A 10,038-nucleotide genomic window follows, 5' to 3' on the forward strand; every position below is an offset into this window, starting at 1 on the left:
TCTTCATGGGCTGGGTCAATTCTGGGTTCTCTTTGGAGGCTGGGTGGATTCTGGGTTCTCCTTGGAGGCCGGGTCAATTCTGGATTCTCCTTGAGGCTTGAACAGTTGCTTCTTCTTACCTGTCTTCTCAACTCTGTGCCTTAAACCAACTTAACAGTCAAAGAAAACAAAGAAAATTGTGCGTGCTTCCTATCCTGGGCCTTCTTAATTGTTTGTGGAATTCTGGAAAATTCAGCAGCAAGGCTGTTCCCTCTAATTTCGTGGCTCAGAAACTGCGTTTAGGCTTTCCCTCTCCCTGACATTGAAAGCTTGCCAAACTCTAACTTCTGTGATCTTTGATTCACTGCTTAAAATAGGTCCTGGGCATTGGTTTAGATCAGCTGCCAAATTGGACAGTCCTGTTCTCAGACACAGCAGTGATTGTGATGCTGCGGGCTGCACTCACTGGGCTCTGCCTTGTGATTCTCATTTGGGTCTAATCATCTTTCTTTTTTGAAGTTCCTTGTTATTAAGTTGCTTGTTTGAATGGACATGTGGGTAATCTGTGTGTGTGTGTGCACGTGAGGTCAGGCCAGGGGAAGTCAGGCCCACACACATGAACAGAAGGCCGGCCCACTGGTCTCTGGAGCTGTTCTGAGGATTCAGAGCGTTTCTTCACTGCTGCCCTCAAGGGCCTTCCTCACAGAAAGCAGAAGGCAGGGGCTGCCGGGGCTGCCCCTGGCCATGGCTGAGACTGAGAATTCTTTCAAGGCTGCTAAATGAAGGGGGTGGGCACGGGTGAGATGAGAGATTTGGATTCACTCCCTGTGGTTTAGAAACGATACTGTACGAGGTTAAAAAGAAAACAAATAAAAAGCCTGATTTTCAGTTTTCAGAATGAATGAGAAGGGTGCCTGGTGGAGACTGGAGCCTTTTCCTCTTCGGCGGAGGAGATGCATTTCAGCTTCTGCGAGCACGGCGTGTGGCTGGAGCCTCCCGCGCCTTAGAAGCACGTGAGAACACGGATGCCGGGAAGAAAACTGCAGGAAAGGAACGCAGGAGCGGACAGCTCGGACGTAGCAGAGGCGGGGTGGGGAGTGACTTCGTTCCAGGTCCCCGATGCTGCTTTCGTAGCCACTGGGGAAAGTTGGGGTTGAAGTTTGTAGTCAACGCCGCTGTAAGGGCGGAAGCCCGGTCGGCCCAGTGACCCCGCAGCCACACAGGACCTCCCCTGCCAGAGGCTGTCTACAGAGGCGGCCTTGGGGAGTGGCCCACGTTCTCACTCACCCTGATTCTCCGCTCTCTCCTGACCCCCAGGCTTTCTTCACTCCATCTGAAAGGGGCAAATAGGAAGCTCTGAGGGACACGGCCCCTCAAAGACCCCACAACCCGCAAATTCCCTGGGGGCTGCTCGGGGAGGGCACAGCGAGGCCCCCGGGAATCAGCCCAGCCTCTGTGCCTTGGGTCCTGGACCTGGGTGGACGAGTCCAGGTGCCTGGAGCCGGAACCTGCCCCAGCCCTTCACGGAGCCACATCTCAGGGGACCATTCTGGGCAGGGTGTCTGTTTCCAGCTGCAGAGCCTTGAAGCCCAGCTGTGCACAGACAGTCCTTACCTCTGGAGAGTCGAGAGGCAGGAGCTTGTGGGGTGGCAGCTCTGGACCCTGAGCTGAAGCATGCACCCCTCCCAGCTTGAGTACCGACCACCCACACGTGGGGCCCCCACGGCCTCCCTTCAGCCTCTTCACAGGAAGCACGAAGATGGGCTGGGCCAGGGAGGGGAGTTGACTTGAATAGGGCATTTCAAACTGCCAGGGCCAGGGTTTAAGGAATGACTCTGGAAAAGACGGGGTGGGGGTGGGCAGTGAGACACTCCCAGTGGGAGGAGGCGCAGAGCAGCACTCCCCGCATGTCGCTTCCCGACAGGGATACACGCTGAGAAGGGCCTGTCGAGGTGATTTCACTGTGCAGGCCTCACAGTGACGTGCACACGCCCGGGTGGCCGGGCCTCCTCACAGTGAGGCTGTGTGGAGCAGCCAGTGCTCCCACGCCACAGACCTGCGTGCAGGCTCCCATGCCGAACACCACAGGTGACTGCAACACGGTGTGCGTGTGCAGTGTGTGGTGTATGTGTGCATCTGAACACAGCTGGCACGGGAGAGGGACAGTGAGAACACGGTGCTACAATCCTGTGGGACCACCCTGGCTGACCAAAGCTTTGTGATGTGGTGCGTGACTGTATTTCCACCGCGAGACAGATGTCAGTGACCCCAGAGCATGGGTTTGTGTAATTGCATAAACTCTATAAACCTATGGAATTGAATTTTCAGTCATGGCTCTGTTTAACAACCAGCTTGCAGAATTCCTGAACACGTGACGATCGGTCCTCACGAGCTGGCACTTCCAGCACAGCTGCCGCTCACACCCTCTGGTTGAGGGCTCGGACACTCATTTAGAAGCTGAGTTCACTGGGTTAGTCTAAGAAGCTAGAACAGAATGTGAAACACCAGGATGGAGCCTGTCTAGTTGGGATAAACGTTGTTTCATGAAATTTTTGCATGTGTGTATCGGGCCCTGGGCTGAGCTGTGTTTGCTTTTGTGGGTCTTTCAATAGGTTGGACACATTTGGCTCCTTTTACACCCGGGGCTGGTTGGCTTGGAGAGCAGTGGGGCGCCAACCGGCTGCCCGACAGCCACGCCTCCCAGAGGGTGGAGAGAGCCTGTCTGCAAAAAGCCTGCTTGCTTCCTGAGGGACAGACACAGTGCCCTGAGAGGGAGAAGGTTCTGGAACAGTGGGCCCAGAGGAAAGCCTGCAGCAGGAGCCAGGGTCACGGCGCCGAGCAGCTGCCCTCCACCCGTCTCGGAGCCGCCGTGAGGCTTCCTGCAATCAAACCGCGAGGACAACACCGCGCCCACAAGACCTTGAGGTTTCTCCCAGCCTCGACCTTCCTCTCATGACAACAGGGCACCCATTTCCACTCAGGCAGGGCCGGTAAACACGAGGTCACGCCCTTCCTGTGAGGGAGCTTCGAGTTCCCACAGTGGAGGCCTTGGGCGGGACGGGCCAGGGTGCTGGTGCCCACTGCCACCTCGTCCTCTTGCTTTAAACAGCTCTCTTTTGAGATGATTGCAGATTCACACACGGTCGTAAGGAGCAATGCAGAGAGCCTGGGCCCTTCACCCAGTCCCCCCACAGCAGCATCTGGCAAAGCAGGGAGCGGTCACCAATGGGATCCAGTGCTCTGCGGGGATGGCACCAGCCGCACCTGCACTCGTGTGTGTGTGTGTGCGCGTGTGTGCTTGCGTGTGAGAGGGTGTGTGTGCGTGTGTATCAGTGTGTGTGCCTGTGTGTGCTTGTGTGTGAGAGGGTATGCGTGTGTGTGTATCAGTGTGTGTATGTGTGCCTGTGTGTGCTTGTGTGTGAGAGGGTGTGTGTATGTGGGCATGTGTGAGTGCATGTGAGGGAGTGTGTGTGCATGTGTGTGCTTGTGGGTATGTGTGAAGGAGGGTGTGTATATGCATGTGTGTGAGGGAGTGTGTGAGCATGTGCATGTGTGTGTGCTTGCATGTGTGGGTGAGGGAGGATGTGTGCATGGGAGTGTGCTTGTGTGTGTGCATGTGTGTGAATAAGTGTGTGCTTGCATGTGAGAGTGTGTATATGTGTGCACATGTGTGTGCTTGTGTATGCAGGTTTGTGCTTGCATATGTGTGAGGGAGGGTGTGTATCTGTACATGTGTGTGCTTGTGTGTGTGTGCTTGCATGTGATGTGAGGAAGGGTGTGTATGTGTACATGTGCACATGTGTATGCTTGTGTGTGTGATTGGGAGTGTGTGCACGTGTGTGAGTGTGCGTGTGTGTGCTTGCATGTGGTGTGAGGGAGGGTGTATGCATGTGTGCATATGTGTACGTATGTGCTTGTGTGTGAATGCATGTGTGTGCTTGCATGTGTGTGCTTGCATGTGTGAGGGAGTTGTGCTTGCATGTGTGTGAGGAAGGGTGTGTATGTGTATGTGTGCACATGTGTATGCTTGTGTGTGTGAGGGAGTGTGTGCACGTGTGTGAGGGAGTGTGCATGACTGTGTGTGCTTGCATGTGTGTGTGAGGGAGTGTGTGCGTGGGTATGCTTGTGCATGTGTGTGTGCACGCGAGTGTGAGTGTGTCTAGGACTGGGCAGTTGTGTCCCCTGTGCAGATCCCTGTGCAGAGGCCTGACATTTCCATCCCATGAGCATCTCTCCTGCTCCTTTTCCAGCCGCAGCCCCCTCCCACCACCTCCCTGACCCCCAATCGCTGACAACCACGGATCTGTTTTCTGTTTCTGTGCCTTTGTCATCTTGAGGTCGTCTCCCGTCACTCAGCCCGGGTCCCCTGAGGCTCGCCTGCAACGCTGCACCTGCTGCTTGCTGCTTTCCACGCGGCCTTCACCAGCGGAGGACCAGTGAGCGTTTGTGTTTTCATGCATCACGCGTTTTGAAGGTATTTTCCTCCTGTGGAGGGAGGCGGCCCCCAGCACGAACGTGCCTGTGAAGGGCGGGAGGTCCAAGGCCGCCTCCCCGCCCCCGGGCCGAGATCCCTTCAGGCCTGCGGGGCACAGGACAGGGAGGAGAGGGAGTGGGGATGGCCCTTGTGGGTGGGAGGAGGCTGTCTCCCCTGCGGGGGCTCCCTGGGGACGGCTCCCCCACAGATTCTCGGCCCAGGGACCCCAGGGATGGTGCCATGCCTCGGCTTCTCTTCTGTGGCCCTGCTGTGGTTTGCGTCAGCACTAGAGTCAGATCTGCAAACCTACCAGGGGTTCGACGCAGTGTGCAGTGGCGGGGGACGGCGGAGAGGAGAAATGCCCGCCCGTGCTCTCGGGAAAAATCACCTTGAGGAAAGCTACCTCTAGTTGACTGTTTCTTATCTGCCAGACACAGGACACCCACCACAGGCAACTCAGCCCTGGCACAGCCCTGCAGGCGGGCACTGCTGCCAGCCACAGTTTACAGATGATGAAATTCGGAGACAATCTGGGGAGGTGAGTTAGGTTCACAGGAAACTATTTGCAGAAATGAAAGGTAATTTATGCAGCGGCTCACACCCCTAGGTACAATAAAAGCAGCCGTGGTCACTGTCACAGTCAAGGCGCCAGAGATTTGTGGGCCGAGTGGCATTCACAGGATCCGTCCACGGCTTCTGCAGGGGGGCCCTGAGCGGCTCCCTCTGCCCTCCCACCTCCGCCCTGCACAGTGTGGTGGTGAATTTCCTGCCCCACCCTCTGCCCCACTCCTCCCTGAAGCTGGGACGTTGGTGACTGAGCTTGTGAGGCTCCAGGGTACCTAAGATGGGCCACTCGGAGAGATGGGCAGCTGTCCTCAGCCATCACAGCCAGGCAGGAGGCTTTCAGTGCTCCGTGCAGTCTACACCCACTGCCGCTGCTGCGTCTACACCCACTGCTACCCACATCGAGGGCTCTTTCTTCCTCACCTTTCCACCCTGAACCACTGGGCAGGGGAAGGCTGCAGAAAGACACGCTCTCCAGCGGGCGGAGGGTGTGAGTGCCCGAGCTCAGGGCCGCCTTGTCTTTCTCTGTTATCCCAGAGGGCCTGGCAGACGGACACGGCCCAGGTGCTCAATGAGCTTTGTTAAACAATGAGCTGCTCCACAGAGCAAATATTCAGATAAATGCACGACCACTGCATAAAACAGTGTGCGAATATGGATAAAACCTTGAAGGAGAAATAATACTGGGGTCACAGTGGGGGACATGAGGGCACAGCTTTGCCTTTTTAGTGTTTTTTATCATGTAGGGTCCCTCAGTCTAATGTTTCACAGAAGGAGCAGCTCTTAGTGGCTGTCGATGGAACCCATTTCAGGAGCAGTGTGAGGCTTCTGCTGCATTCTCTGCTGGGCCTCATCTCTGGGGTCTCCACCCCACAGCTCCAGGCTGTCTGTGCTCCCTTGAAGGCTCTGCTGTGGGAGCTGCAGTGTCAGGATAGGGCCTTGACAGTAAATTCCCATCCTAAATCATGTCGACCAGGCACCCCTCTCCTTTTAAACTTCGGGCCAAGATTTGAAGCCTAGTTAATTGCTTACTTCAGGGGTGTCCTCTAAAATCAACTGAATGTTTGGCAAATTAGGATAGAAGATAAGTTAACTTTATTATGACAAAAAATGGTCATTTTGACAGAATGGATTTTATAATTAGCATCGAGGCATTACACAAATCCACTCAACAGGTGAGTGCATTTAAATACATGGGGTTCTATTTTACTATTAGCTCAGATTGACATCGGAATTAATCAAATAATATCCCATATAAACTCAATTAAGTTTGGTATTAGCGAGGATGGCTAGGCTTGGGCGATGCCAATGATTCCCAAATTTTATTGGCTTCACACAGCAGAAGTTTGTATGTCACTTACACAAAGACACTGGCAGACCCAGCTGCCCTCAATGGGATGTCTGCAGACCCAGCCACGGTCCAGGACGGCTCTCGTCTGTGACACCTGCAGACCCGGCTGCCCTCCAGGACGGCTCTCGTCTGTGACACCTGCAGACCCAGCCTGGCCGCCCTCCAGGACGGCTCTCGTCTGTGACACCTGCAGACCCGGCTGCCCTCCAGGATGGCTCTCGTCTGTGACACATGCAGACCCAGCCTGGCCGCCCTCCAGGACGGCTCTCGTCTGTGACACCTGCAGACCCGGCTGCCCTCCAAGACGGCTCTCGTCTGTGACACCTGCAGACCCAGCCTGGCCACCCTCCAGGACGGCTCTCGTCTGTGACACCTGCAGACCCGGCCTGGTCACCCTCCAGGACGGCTCTCGTCTGTGACACCTGCAGACCCGGCCTGGCCACCCTCCAGGACGGCTCTCGTCTGTGACACCTGCAGACCCGGTCGCCCTCCAGGACGGCTCTCATCTGTGACACCTGCAGACTCAGCCTGGCCGCCCTCCAAGACGGCTCTCGTCTGTGACACCTGCAGACCCAGCCTGGCCACCCTCCACGACGGCTCTCGTCTGTGACACCTGCAGACCCGGCCGCCCTCCAGGACGGCTCTCGTCTGTGACACCTGCAGACTCAGCCTGGCCGCCCTCCAAGACGGCTCTCGTCTGTGACACCTGCAGACCCAGCCTGGCCACCCTCCATGACGGCTCTCGTCTGTGACACCTGCAGACCTGGCCGCCCTCCAGGATGGCTCTCGTCTGTGACACCTGCAGACTCAGCCTGGCCGCCCTCCAAGACGGCTCTCGTCTGTGACACCTGCAGACCCAGCCTGGCCACCCTCCAGGACGGCTCTTGTCTGTGACACCTGCAGACTCAGCCTGGCCGCCCTCCAAGACGGCTCTCGTCTGTGACACCTGCAGACCCGGCAGCCCTCCAGGACGGCTCTCGTCTGTGACACCTGCAGACCCGGCTGCCCTCCAGGACGGTTCTCATCTGTGACACCTGCAGACTCAGCCTGGCCGCCCTCCAAGACGGCTCTCGTCTGTGACACCTGCAGACCCGGCCGCCCTCCAGGACGGCTCTCGTCTGTGACACCTGCAGACCCGGCTGCCCTCCAGGACGGTTCTCATCTGTGACACCTGCAGACTCAGCCTGGCCGCCCTCCAAGACGGCTCTCGTCTGTGACACCTGCAGACCCAGCCTGGCCACCCTCCAGGACGGCTCTTGTCTGTGACACCTGCAGACTCAGCCTGGCCGCCCTCCAAGACGGCTCTCGTCTGTGACACCTGCAGACCCGGCAGCCCTCCAGGACGGCTCTCGTCTGTGACACCTGCAGACCCGGCTGCCCTCCAGGACGGTTCTCATCTGTGACACCTGCAGACTCAGCCTGGCTGCCCTCCAAGACGGCTCTCGTCTGTGACACCTGCAGACCCGGCCGCCCTCCAGGACGGCTCTCGTCTGTGACACCTGCAGACTCAGCCTGGCCGCCCTCCAAGACGGCTCTCGTCTGTGACACCTGCAGACCCGGCCGCCCTCCAGGACGGCTCTCGTCTGTGACACCTGCAGACTCAGCCTGGCCGCCCTCCAGGACGGCTCTCGTCTGTGACACCTGCAGACCCGGCTGCCCTCCAGGACGGCAGCCATCTGCTTGGTGACTCGGTGGTCTAGGCTGCTTCTTTCCTCTCTGTGCATTTCAGGAAGACGAGAATGAGACCATGATGCTCCATTTCCAATCCTGATGACCACTGAGTGTCTCAAGTGCCACCGACGAGGCTGGTTAATGTGCCACCCTTTTGTTTCAGGTGGTGATCTCGTTATCTTGCCCTCAGCAGGAGCCACCTGATTCCATATTCCGTGGGTCTGCGACTTTCCCGAACTCTCGAGCACCCGAGATGCGGCAGCTGCCGGTGCATTCCCTTCCGAGGGGCTTCCATCCCGGCTGCCACCGCTGCAGCCTGGAGATTCACTGCTGGCCCCAGCTGGCACCTGGAAACAGACATCAAAGCGGAGATGTGCATTGAGCTTATCCGCAGGCCTGTGAGGGTGGAGGGTGACAGAGAGGCAGCTCCGTGGACTCTGCCGTCCTCTGCGTAACACAGGAGCCGGGTTGCTTCCAGAGTGGCCCCAAGGGAAAGCAGGGGTGTGGATGGCACCCACTGCAGACGCCACCCAGGGCCGGTGCTAGACATGGAGGCTGAGGGTTGGGACCAGAGGTGTCACCTCAAACTCCTGTTCGGCCCTGGCGAGCACCAGGCATGCAGGGGCCGAGGACACGAGAGGCCTGTGTGGCTGCAGGCTCCCAGCAGTCAGGGTAAGAAAGGCCATTCATTATTTCAGCACATGGAACCACTTTTTAGAAAGCGACGAGAAAGCAGTGGAAAAAAATACGCCTGTATCTTCATGAAGCTCCTGTTCCTCTCTATGCAGTATGTGTGTGTGTGTTCGTGTATGTGTGTGTGTGCATGTTTGTGTAGTACGTGTGTGGTATGTTGTTCGTGTATGTGTGTGTGTGCATGTTTGTGTAGTATGTGTGTGGTATGTCTGTGTGGTGTGTATGTGTGTGTACGCATGTTTGTGTAGTATGTGTGTGGTATGTCTGTGTGGTGTGTGGTGTGTGTATGCATGTGTGCATGTATGTGTGTGTGTGGTGTGGGGGATGTATGTGTGGTGTATGTCTGTGTGGTGTATGTGTGTATATGTAGTGTGTGTGTATGTATGTGTGTGTATGTGTGTATATATGTGTAGGGCATATGTGTGGCACTGGGTGCAACGAAGTTCTGTAAGGTACAAGAGGGCGTGTAGAGTCTCAGCCCGTACACACACCCAGAGGAACGCACATATACAAACACATTCCTCAGAGAGGTCAGGGAGGAGGAGACATTGACACAGAAGAAAGGGAGGGTAGGGCAGCACCTGCCCACGCTGGGTCCGCAGGGGGCTGGGGGGGACTCGCCCACGCTGGGGTCTGCAGGGGGCTGGGGGGGACTCGCCCACGCTGGGGTCTGCAGCGGGGCTGGGGGTCTTTCCCCCACCGAGCCGCACTCCATACTGGGGTCTGCAGGGGGGCTGGGGGGGGCACCTGCCCATGCCGGCTTCTGCGAGGGGTGGGCTGTGTGAGTTTCCCCGCCCCGCACCGTGGGTCTGCAGCAGGTGCCTTCGGGTCGCGTCTCGGGAGTTGGGACTGAGCGGGGAATTCGTCTCCTGCCAGGTCCTTGTGCGTGAACTTTTCTCTGCAAAGTTCGTCTGCGGGTGAATCGCTCCGCCTCGGTCAGCGGGCCCGGGCAGGGCGGGGGACCTCCCTTCGTCTCTTCCGCCGAGAGCCCGCGGGGGTCCCCTCCGCTCGGCGGTCAATCCACGGGGCGGGGGCGGGGGCCGGGGCCTCTGGGAAGCCGATCCCCGCGCCCCGGGCCCCTCCGCCGCCCGCCCGCGCCGCCGACCCCGCCCCGCAGGGCCCGGGCCAGTGGGGAGCCGGGGCCGGGCCGCGGGCGGAGCCTCCTGGTCCCCGCCCTCGCCCTCGGCCAACGCGCGGTCGTGCGGGCGGGCGGACCCTCGGCCGCGCTCGGGGCTCCGGCGCCGCCGCTCCTGCTGCTCGGCCCGCGCTGCCCGACTCGGCGCGCGCTTCGGGGCGAGGCTCCGCG

The 10,038-nt window shown here is 58.2% G+C and overlaps 1 long non-coding RNA gene across 2 annotated transcripts; it reads left to right on the top strand.

The window, feature by feature from the left end:
* Positions 1-2,733: 2,733 nt before the first annotated feature.
* LOC105729783 (uncharacterized) lies at positions 2,734-6,803 on the top strand. 2 transcript variants are annotated; one of them, XR_001110299.3, is made up of 3 exons: positions 2,734-4,453; positions 4,885-4,991; positions 6,357-6,803. It is a non-coding gene; the product is annotated as an uncharacterized LOC105729783 (long non-coding RNA). The 2 variants fall into 2 exon arrangements; XR_001110300.3 differs by having other exon boundaries at positions 6,360-6,803.
* Positions 6,804-10,038: the final 3,235 nt, after the last annotated feature.

The sequence above is a fragment of the Aotus nancymaae genome, unplaced genomic scaffold (assembly GCF_030222135.1).
Source record: "Aotus nancymaae isolate 86718 unplaced genomic scaffold, 86718_ANA_hifiasm-v0.15.2.pri h1tg000044l, whole genome shotgun sequence".
Classification (NCBI taxonomy): domain Eukaryota; kingdom Metazoa; phylum Chordata; class Mammalia; order Primates; family Aotidae; genus Aotus; species Aotus nancymaae.